Raw genomic sequence first — 10,246 nt, forward strand, 5'->3', positions numbered from 1 at the left:
AGCGAGCATAGAAGTAATTTAGCTTGTCTGGTAGGCTCGTGTCACTGGGCAGCTCGCGGCTGTGCTTCCCTTTGTAGTCTGTAATAGTTCACAAGCCCTGCCACATCCGACGAGCATTGGAGCCGGTGTACTACGATTCGATCTTAGTCCTGTATTGACGCTTTGCCTGTTTGATGGTTCGTCGGAGGGCATAGCAGGATTTGTGTCCGGGTTAGAGTCCCGCTCCTTGAAAGCGGTAGCTCTACCCTTTAGCTCAGTGCGGATGTTGCCTGTAATCCATGGCTTCTGGTTGGGGTATGTACGTACAGTCACTGTGGGGACGACTTCATCGATGCACTTATTGATTATAATAATTATAATTATAATATGCCATTTAGCAGACGCTTTTATCCAAAGCGACTTACAGTCATGCGTGCATACATTTTTGTGTATGGGTGGTCCCGGGGATCGAACCCACTACCTTGGCGTTACAAGCGCCGTGCTCTACCAGCTGAGCTACAGAGGACCACATTGATGTAGCCAGTGACTGATGTGGTGTACTCCTCAATGCCATCGGAAGAATCCTGGAACATATTCCAGTCTGTGCTAGCAAAACAGTCCTGTAGCTTAGCATCTGCTTCATCTGACCACTTTTTTATTGACCGAGTCACTGGTGCTTGAGCTTTATTGAATGTTTGAACATGTGGCGTGTGATGATAGAAGTGTGTTCACAGGAAACAGTGTGCACCAAAGGGTTGCTACTTCTTTATTCCTCTCAGTCCTGTTTTTGTTTTGATGCCTACATGCTATTTCATGAATTTTTTATGAGGCTAAGGCGACAGTGTCAATGATTTAACTAGATCCCTCATGTGCACTGATTGGCATCCCTCCAAGGTAAGTGAATGATGATTGTGTATTGAAGTTTTTGATTTGAGTCTGAACATACTGATGAATCATTAAGATATAAAGTCCTGATAAATTCAACAGCTTGGGACGGTCTTAATGATGCAATTAAAATTATATTAACATGTAATTGAATTGGGAGAAGTGTAGTGCACTTAAAGAGGGTTCACTTATTAGGAGTCGATTGGACCATATTAAATGATTACCTTCTTGTTTACATTTATCTCATGTACTTTCTTATTTATTTACTAATGGATCCAACTCCTTTGACCTTACGAATGGTAATTGCTTCAGGAGTAAAAGGTTTCCAAACCCTACTGGAGCCTCCAGAACATACCATTGCAGTGAATTAAATATACATTGTCAGTGAATACCAAAAAATGCCTCATCTTAAAATCCTTATTTCATATTTATTCCAATTGCACTCACCCTCACTTTCTTTCTGCTCATTTATTTTGAAGATAAAATTCCCACAAAGTTGGCAGAAAAAAGAAGCCTAACCAGTCTCTCTTTAACCTATTCATGTCCATAACGGAAAAGTATAATTTCCTCTTGAACATGTGCTCTCCTTGCTAACTGATGGACACATTTGAAGACATTTTTTTAATTGTTCAAAGTGTTTGTGAATTACAGCCATCTCCATATAGTACTATATTCAGTTCTTAGACAGAACAGCTATCAAAAATGTGCCTTTTTTTTCTCAATGTCATGAAAAGGCATGTTCGGATGATCAGATCTTTAATAATTGTTGGTATACAGACTAGGCTTGGGCGTTGTACCGTATACTGGGGTATTTGGAAAAAGCCATTTAAACTATTTATTTGAAGTGAAATAAATTATAATATTTGTAGGTACTTTTTAAGTAAATACTTGCAGTCAACTTGTGCGTTACGTTAGGAGATTAAGAACATTTCATTCTTTATTTCACCTGTCACAACATTTTTCATTATGAAACTTACCGGTAGTCCCCAATCACGTGGAGTTTGTTAACAAGCACACAACGACGAGAGACAGGATCCTTGTGAGTCACTCAATGTTGGGCAGCACGCGCCAGGTGATCTAGTTACAGTATGGAATTCAAAACAAAATGTTTGCCAGCTAATTATCTTAACTATTAAGTTCATTGTCTACAATGTGCTAAACTGCTCTGCAGTTGTGCATTTGGTTTGCTAATTTAGTAGCTAGTTAGCTATCCAAAATCAAGCTTCACGTGGTAACAACAGAGAATCTTCTTCTGGATCAAGAGCCTTGCTGTCTAATATTTGTTTTGTGCGTGCAGCAAACAGTGAGCAGCATTTCTGAGTTACATGTATAGTTTAGGTCAGAGGTATAAAATGTTCGCAATGCATTCATTAGCATTCTCTATGGTATTTTAAATGTACTTGTTAGTACTGCTAGCCTTCGGATTACAAAGCATCAGTGGGGTTCAGTGCCGGTATTACTGAATATCCCGTTATGGAAAAAGATTGGTATGAAAGTATGAAAATCTGGATACCGCCCAAACCTAATACAGATTGTAATGGCCCAATATAAACAAATTGCAATATTTAAAAAAATCCACACACACACACGGGCGCGATACACATTTTTGATTTTTATTATTTATATATACAGGACCAGTCAAAAGTTTGGACACACTTACTCATTCAAGGGTTTTTCTTTATTTTTACTATTTTTTACATTGTAGAATAATAGTGAAGACATCAAAACCATGAAATAACACATATGGAATCATGTAGTAACAAAAAGAAATGTAAACAAATCAAAATATATTTTAGATTTGAGATTCTTCAAATAGCCACCCATTGCCTTGACGACAGCTTTCCACACTCTTGGCATTCTCTCAACCAGCTTCACCTGGAATGCTTTTCCAACAGTCTTGAAGGAGTTCCCACATATGCGGAGCACTTGTTGGCTGCTTTTTCTTCACTGCGGTCCGACTCATCCCAAACCATCTCAATTGGGTTGAGGTCGGGGGATTGTGGAGGCCAGGTCATCTGATGCAGCACTCCATCACTCTCCTTCTTGGTAAAATAGCCCTTACACAGCCTGGAGTGGTGTCCCACTAAGCCCAAACCAAATGGGATGGCGTATCGCTGCAGAATGCTGTGGTAGCCATGCTGGTTAAGTGTCCCTTGAATTCTAAATAAATCACAGACTGAGTCACCAGCAAAGCACCCCCACACCATAACATCTCCTCCTCCATGCTTTACGGTGTGAAATACACATGCGGAGATCATTCGTTCACCCACACCACGTCTCACAAAGATACAGCGGTTTGAACCAAAAATCTCAAATTTGGACTCCAGACCAAAGGACAAATTTCCACCGGTCTAATGTCCATTGTTCGTGTTTCTTGGCCCAAGCAGGTCTCTTCTTATTATTGGTGTCCTTTAGTAGTGTTTTCTTTGCAGCAATTCGACCATGAAGGCCTGATTCACACGGTCCCCTCTGAACAGTTGATGTTGAGATGTGTCTGTTACTTGAACTCTGTGAAGCATTTATTTGGGCTGCAATTTCTGAGGCTGGTAACTCTAATGAACTTATCCTCTGCAGCAGAGGTAACTCTGGGTCTTCCATTCCTGTGGCGGTCCTCATGAGAGCCAGTTTCATCATAGCGCTAGATGGTTTATGTGACTGCACTTGAAGAAACTTCTTAAAGTTCTTAAAATGTTCCGTATTGACTGTCTTAAAATAATGATGGTTTCTCTTTGCTTTTTTGAGCGGTTCTTGCGATAATATGGAATTTGTCTTTCACCAAATAGGGCTATCTTCTGTATACCCCCCCTACCTTGTCAGAACACAACTGATTGACTCAAAATTCCACAAATGAACTATTAAGAAGGCACACCTGTTAATTGAAATGCATTCCAGGTGACTACCTCATGAAGCTGGTTGAGAGAATGCCAAGAGTGTGCAAAGCTGTCATCAAGGCAAAGGGTGGCTATTTGAAGAATCTCAAATAGAAAATATATCTTGACTTGTTTAACACTTTCTTGGTTACTACATGATTCCATATGAGTTATTTCATAGTTTTGATGTCTTCACTATTATTCTACAATGTAAAAAATAGTAAAAATAAAGAAAAACCCTTGAATGAGTAGGTGTGTCCAAACTTTTGACTGGTAGTGTATATATATTGCCTTTTGTAGAATTTTGATAGCTCTTATGTCTAATAACTAAATATAGTACAATAAGGAGACATGCAGCTGTAGTTCACATAATGCTGTAGTTCGACATATAAAAAAAAAACTCCAGATTTGGATGTAGAATAAATCATATAACATTTACAGTGGGGAGAACAAGTATTTGATACACTGCCAATTTTGCAGGTTTTCCTACTTACAAAGCATGTAGAGGTCTGTAATTTTTATCATAGGTACACTTCAACTGTGAGAGACGGAATCTAAAACAAAAATCCAGAAAATCACATTGTATGATTTTTAAGTAATTAATTTGCATTTTCTTGATTCTTGTATTTGATACATCAGAAAAGCAGAACTTAATATTTGGTACAGAAACCTTTGTTTGCAATTACAGAGATCATACGTTTCCTGTAGGTCTTGACCAGGTTTGCACACACTGCAGCAGGGATTTTGGCCCACTCCTCCATACAGACCTTCTCCAGATCCTTCAGGTTTTGGGGCTGTCGCTGGGCAATACAGACTTTCAGCTCCCTCCAAAGATTTTCTATTGGGTTCAGGTCTGGAGACTGGCTAGGCCACTCCAGGACCTTGAGATGCTTCTTACGGAGCCACTCCTTAGTTGCCCTGGCTGTGTGTTTCGGGTCGTTGTCATGCTGGAAGACCCAGCCACGACCCATCTTCAATGCTCTTACTGAGGGAAGGAGGTTGTTGGCCAAGATCTCGCAATACATGGCCCCATCCATCCTCCCCTCAATACGGTGCAGTCGTCCTGTCCCCTTTGCAGAAAATCATCCCCAAAGAATGATGTTTCCACCTCCATGTTTCACGGTTGGGATGGTGTTCTTGGGGTTGTACTCATCCTTCTTCTTCCTCCAAACACGGCGAGTGGAGTTTAGACCAAAAAGCTCTATTTTTGTCTCATCAGACCACATGACCTTCTCCCATTCCTCCTCTGGATCATCCAGATGGTCATTGGCAAACTTCAGACGGGCCTGGACATGCGCTGGCTTGAGCAGGGGGACCTTGCGTTCGCTGCAGGATTTTAATCCATGACGGCGTAGTGTGTTACTAATGGTTTTCTTTGAGACTGTGGTCCCAGCTCTCTTCAGGTCATTGACCAGGTCCTGCCGTGTAGTTCTGGGCTGATCCCTCACCTTCCTCATGATCATTGATGCCCCACAAGGTGAGATCTTGCATGGAGCCCCAGACCGAGGGTGATTGACCGTCCTCTTGAACTTCTTCCATTTTCTAATAATTGTGCCAACAGTTGTTGCTTTCTCACCAAGCTGCTTGCCTATTGTCCTGTAGCCCATCCCAGCCTTGTGCAGGTCTACAATTTTATCCCCGATGTCCTTACACAGCTCTCTGGTCTTGGCCATTGTGGAGAGGTTGGAGTCTGTTTGATTGAGTGTGTGGACAGGTGTCTTTTATACAGGTAACGAGTTCAAACAGGTGCAGTTAATACAGGTAATGAGTGGAGAACAGGAGGGCTTCTTAAAGAAAAACTAACAGGTCTGTGAGAGCCGGAATTCTTAATGGTTGGTAGGTGATCAAATACTTATGTCATGCAATACAATGAAAATTAATTACTTAAAAACCACCCAATGTGATTTTCTGGATTTTTGTTTTAGATTCTGTCTCTCACAGTTGAAGTGCACCTGTGATAAAAATTACAGACCTCTACATGCTTTGTAAGTAGGAAAACCTGCAAAATCGGCAGTGTATCAAATACTTGTTCTCCCCACTGTATATGCTTTTACAAAATATATATTTTTAAATGTATAAGGTAAATATTGTTATGAAAATACACAAATTATTAAATTATTTTCAAAAAATCCAACTTTGATTGTGGTGATCTTTTTATTACAATCATAAAATGTTGATGTGGCCAGTCTAGTCACATGTACTAGCTATGCTGACACCAAAGTTAATCCATTCACACCAAATATAATTCATTCTGTGGGGCATTTCGATATTGTACTATACTAAACAAAAATATAAACGCAACATTCAACAATTTCAACGATTTTACTAAATTACAGTTTGTATAAGGAAATCAGTCAATTGAAATACATGAATTAGGCCCTAATCTATGGATTTCATGACTGGGAATACAGATATGCATCTGTTGGTCATAGATACCTTGAAAAAAAGAAGGTAGGGGCGTGGATCAGAAAAACAGTCAGTATCTGGTGTGACTACGATTTGCTTATGCCTGCCCATACCATAACCACACCGCCACCATGGGGAACTCTGTTCACAACGTTGACATCAGCAAACTGCTCGGCCACACAACGCCTTACACGTGGTCTGCGGTTGTGAGGCTGGTTGGACCTATTGCCAAATTCTCTAAATTAAGTTGGTGGCTTATGGTAGAGAAATTAACATTGAATTCTCTGGTAACAGCTCTGGTGGACATTCCTGCAGTCAGCATGTCAATTGCACGCTCATTCAAAACTTGAGACATCTGTAGCATTGTGTTGTGTGACAAATCTACACATTTTAGAGTGGCCTTTTATTGGCCCCAGCACAAGGTACACCTGTGTAATGATCATGCTGTTTAATCAGCTTCTTGATATGCCACACCTCTCAGGTGGATGGATTATCTTGGCAAAGGAGAAATGCTCACTAACAGGGATGTAAACAAATTTGTGCACAAAATTTGAGATAAATACACTTTGTGTGTATGGAACATTTCTGGGATCTTTTGTTTCAGCTCATGAAACAAGGGACCAACACTTTACATGTTGCGTATATATTTTTGTTCAGTGTGAATATAGTTAGAGGACGTTAATGGGTTAACAGCTATTGCATTCGGGAAAGGAATGAGTGAAGAGAAGATAAAAAGAGAAATCTAATTTGGTCCGTCTGAGAACTGCCCGGCTCTGACGGGCCCTCCATATTACCCATCATCCTTTAGGGGAAATGTCATAAAGCAATACCTCATGGGACTTGTAGTTGAATTATGACGACCTAATGTGAACTTCGGTTCTCTCAGACCATCTACCACTCAATGATTTTTACATCCCTGAGCAAGACATATGGTGCTTCAGCATAGAAATATATGAAAGCAAAATCAAATCCAAAGTTAAGTTTGAATTGGAAGTGGAGCATAAACAAAGCCTGATTGCCCCAGAATGCATGTAGAACTGCCATCGAGGGAGGTGTTTATTTTCAGATAGTCTACATTTTCATTAAGCACTCAATCACTGACTTCTTGACATTAAACAATATCCGCATTGAAGCGATTAGGGACCAGAATCATAAAAAACCTTATGACAACAAACATTTTAGAAAGCATTGGCCATATTCTTGGAAATCTAAGGTCAAGAGTGGGAATCAGAACTTAGGCCTACGCCAATAATAAAGGCACTGTATAAGGAAGGACTAAATACAGTATTTAGTCAGCCACCAATTGTGCAAGTTCTCCCACTTAAAAAGATGAGAGAGGCCTGTAATTTTCATCATAGGTACACGTCAACTATGACAGACAAATTAAGCATTTTTTTCCCAAAAAATCACATTGTAGGATTTTTTATGAATTTATTTGCAAATTATGGTGGAAAATAAGTATTTGGTCACCTACAAACAAGCAAGATTTCTGGCTCTCACAGACCTGTAACTTCTTCTTTAAGAGGCTCCTCTGTCCTCCACTCGTTACCTGTGTTAATGGCACCTGTTTGAACTTGTTATCAGTATAAAAGACACCTGTCCACAACCTCAAACAGTCACACTCCAAACTCCACTATGGCCAAGACCAAAGAGCTGTCAAAGGACACCAGAAACAAAATTGTAGACCTGCACCAGGCTGGGAAGACAATCTGCAATAGGTAAGCAGCTTGGTTTGAAGAAATCAACTGTGGGAGCAATTATTAGGAAATGGAAGACATACAAGACCACTGATAATCTCCCTCGATCTGGGGCTCCATGCAAGATCTCACCCCGTGGGGTCAAAATGATCACAAGAACGGTGAGAAAAAATCCCAGAACCACACGGGGGGACCTAGTGAATGACCTGCAGAGAGCTGGGACCAAAGTAACAAAGCCTACCATCAGTAACACACTACGCCGCCAGGGACTCAAATCCTGCAGTGCCAGACGTGTCCCCCTGCTTAAGCCAGTACATGTCCAGGCCCGTCTGAAGTTTGCTAGAGTGCATTTGGATGATCCAGAAGAGGATTGGGAGAATGTCATATGGTCAGATGAAACCAAAATAGAACTTTTTGGTAAAAACTCAACTCGTCGTGTTTGGAGGACAAAGAATGCTGAGTTGCATCCAAAGAACACCATACCTACTGTGAAGCATGGGGGTGGAAACATCATGCTTTGGGGCTGTTTTTCTGCAAAGGGACCAGGACGACTGATCCGTGTAAAGGAAAGAATGAATGGGGCCATGTATCGTGAGATTTTGAGTGAAAACCTCCTTCCATCAGCAAGGGCATTGAAGATGAAACATGGCTGGGTCTTTCAGCATGACAATGATCTCAAACACACCGCCCGGGCAACGAAGGAGTGGCTTCGTAAGAAGCATTTCAAGGTCCTGGAGTGGCCTAGCCAGTCTCCAGATCTCAACCACATAGAAAATCTTTGGATGGAGTTGAAAGTCCATGTTGCCCAGCGACAGCCCCAAAACATCACTGCTCTAGAGGAGATCTGCATGGAGGAATGGGCCAAAATACCAGCAACAGTGTGTGAAAACCTTGTGAAGACTTACAGAAAACGTTTGACCTGTGTCATTGCCAACAAAGGGTATATAACAAAGTATTCAGAAACTTTTGTTATTGACCAAATACTTATTTTTCATTAAAAATCCTACAATGTGATTTTCAGGATTGTTTTTTCTCAATTTGTCTGTCATAGTTGACGTGTACCTATGATGAAAATTACAGTCCTCTCTCATCTTTTTAAGTGGGAGAACTTGCACAATTGGTGGCTGACTAAATACTTTTTTTCCCCACTGTAAGTAATATGCTATATGTTGTCAATAATAACTTAATTAATAAAGGAAAATACCAGTATCAATAGCCTTACTGTATGAATGTTAGCACAGGGTGACAACCTGAACCTTGAGTGACAAACATTCATAAAATGCCAATGTATAGCTTATGAAGGTGTTTTGCATTGCATATGAATATGTTCTTAAGGCTGGCACAATTACTGTATAACATTCTAAGCGACGGTTATGGATGAAGACCGTCATGAAAATTAAATACCCATCATATAACTGTCATGACTCTCCCCGGTTGAGGATCAAAGGCCTCATATCAGCTTGGCAAATGGCCGACAACAACCAGACCCTCCTACCCACAGGGGGCTGTGCCGGTCTTGACACCTTAATACTGCCATACATTAGAGAGGAATGTCCTTTGTTTCAGAGACTTTTGCCACCCAAAAACTTCAACATCCAACAATGAACACTGGGACAATATATTTCAACATCCAAACGTTGGGAATGATGAGAAATGGAATATGGAAAATTAATGTATATTTTGTGATGTCATAAAAAATGGTATAGAGGCGTTATAATGAAAACATTGTGACTTGAAGAGCTTTTACACTGTGTATATCAGGCTTACATCCTTTACCTTGTGTAGAAAATATCAAGGAGGAAGACAATGTTTTCGTGAAGATAGGAATGTGATTTTAGCTTTCTAACAAAATCATATTGATAATACTTTTGCCTCGTAACTAGCCACGCCCGAGGGAGCTCAGAGAGCGTGTCGGTATGATGGAAACGCCCCTCTTTACCAGAGTGCATAAAAGACTGAGATAAGAATTATCAGATCAGACGGACCTCAAGCTGCAGCTGTTGTCCATATTGGTCCTGACCTCAACACGAGGTGAAGACAACAAAGTTGCCTCCACTCACAATCAATGTTACGGCTGAGTAGCTGTTCTAAGTACTGTATCTAAGAAGGTGAATTTAAGTGGGACCATCCTGTTACTCTCTTCAAACAATCGTCTACTACACTGCTCTCATCACCCCACAGGGGATCATCGACACAGCTGATTAGCCGTCCTCAGAAGACCACTTCCAGAACGAGAGAAAGTAAACAGACAAATAAGAAGGACATTGTGACCTCTAGTGGACAATCTGAGCCTTACATCTGAACCTTACATCTAAAAGGCCATCCGAAAATATAAGGCCCAATCGACCCTTCCCACGAAGGCCTGGGTCCAACGGAGATGACGAAGACAAACACGTAAATACATGCATT

Source organism: Coregonus clupeaformis, chromosome 19 (assembly GCF_020615455.1).
Source record: "Coregonus clupeaformis isolate EN_2021a chromosome 19, ASM2061545v1, whole genome shotgun sequence".
NCBI lineage: Eukaryota > Metazoa > Chordata > Actinopteri > Salmoniformes > Salmonidae > Coregonus > Coregonus clupeaformis.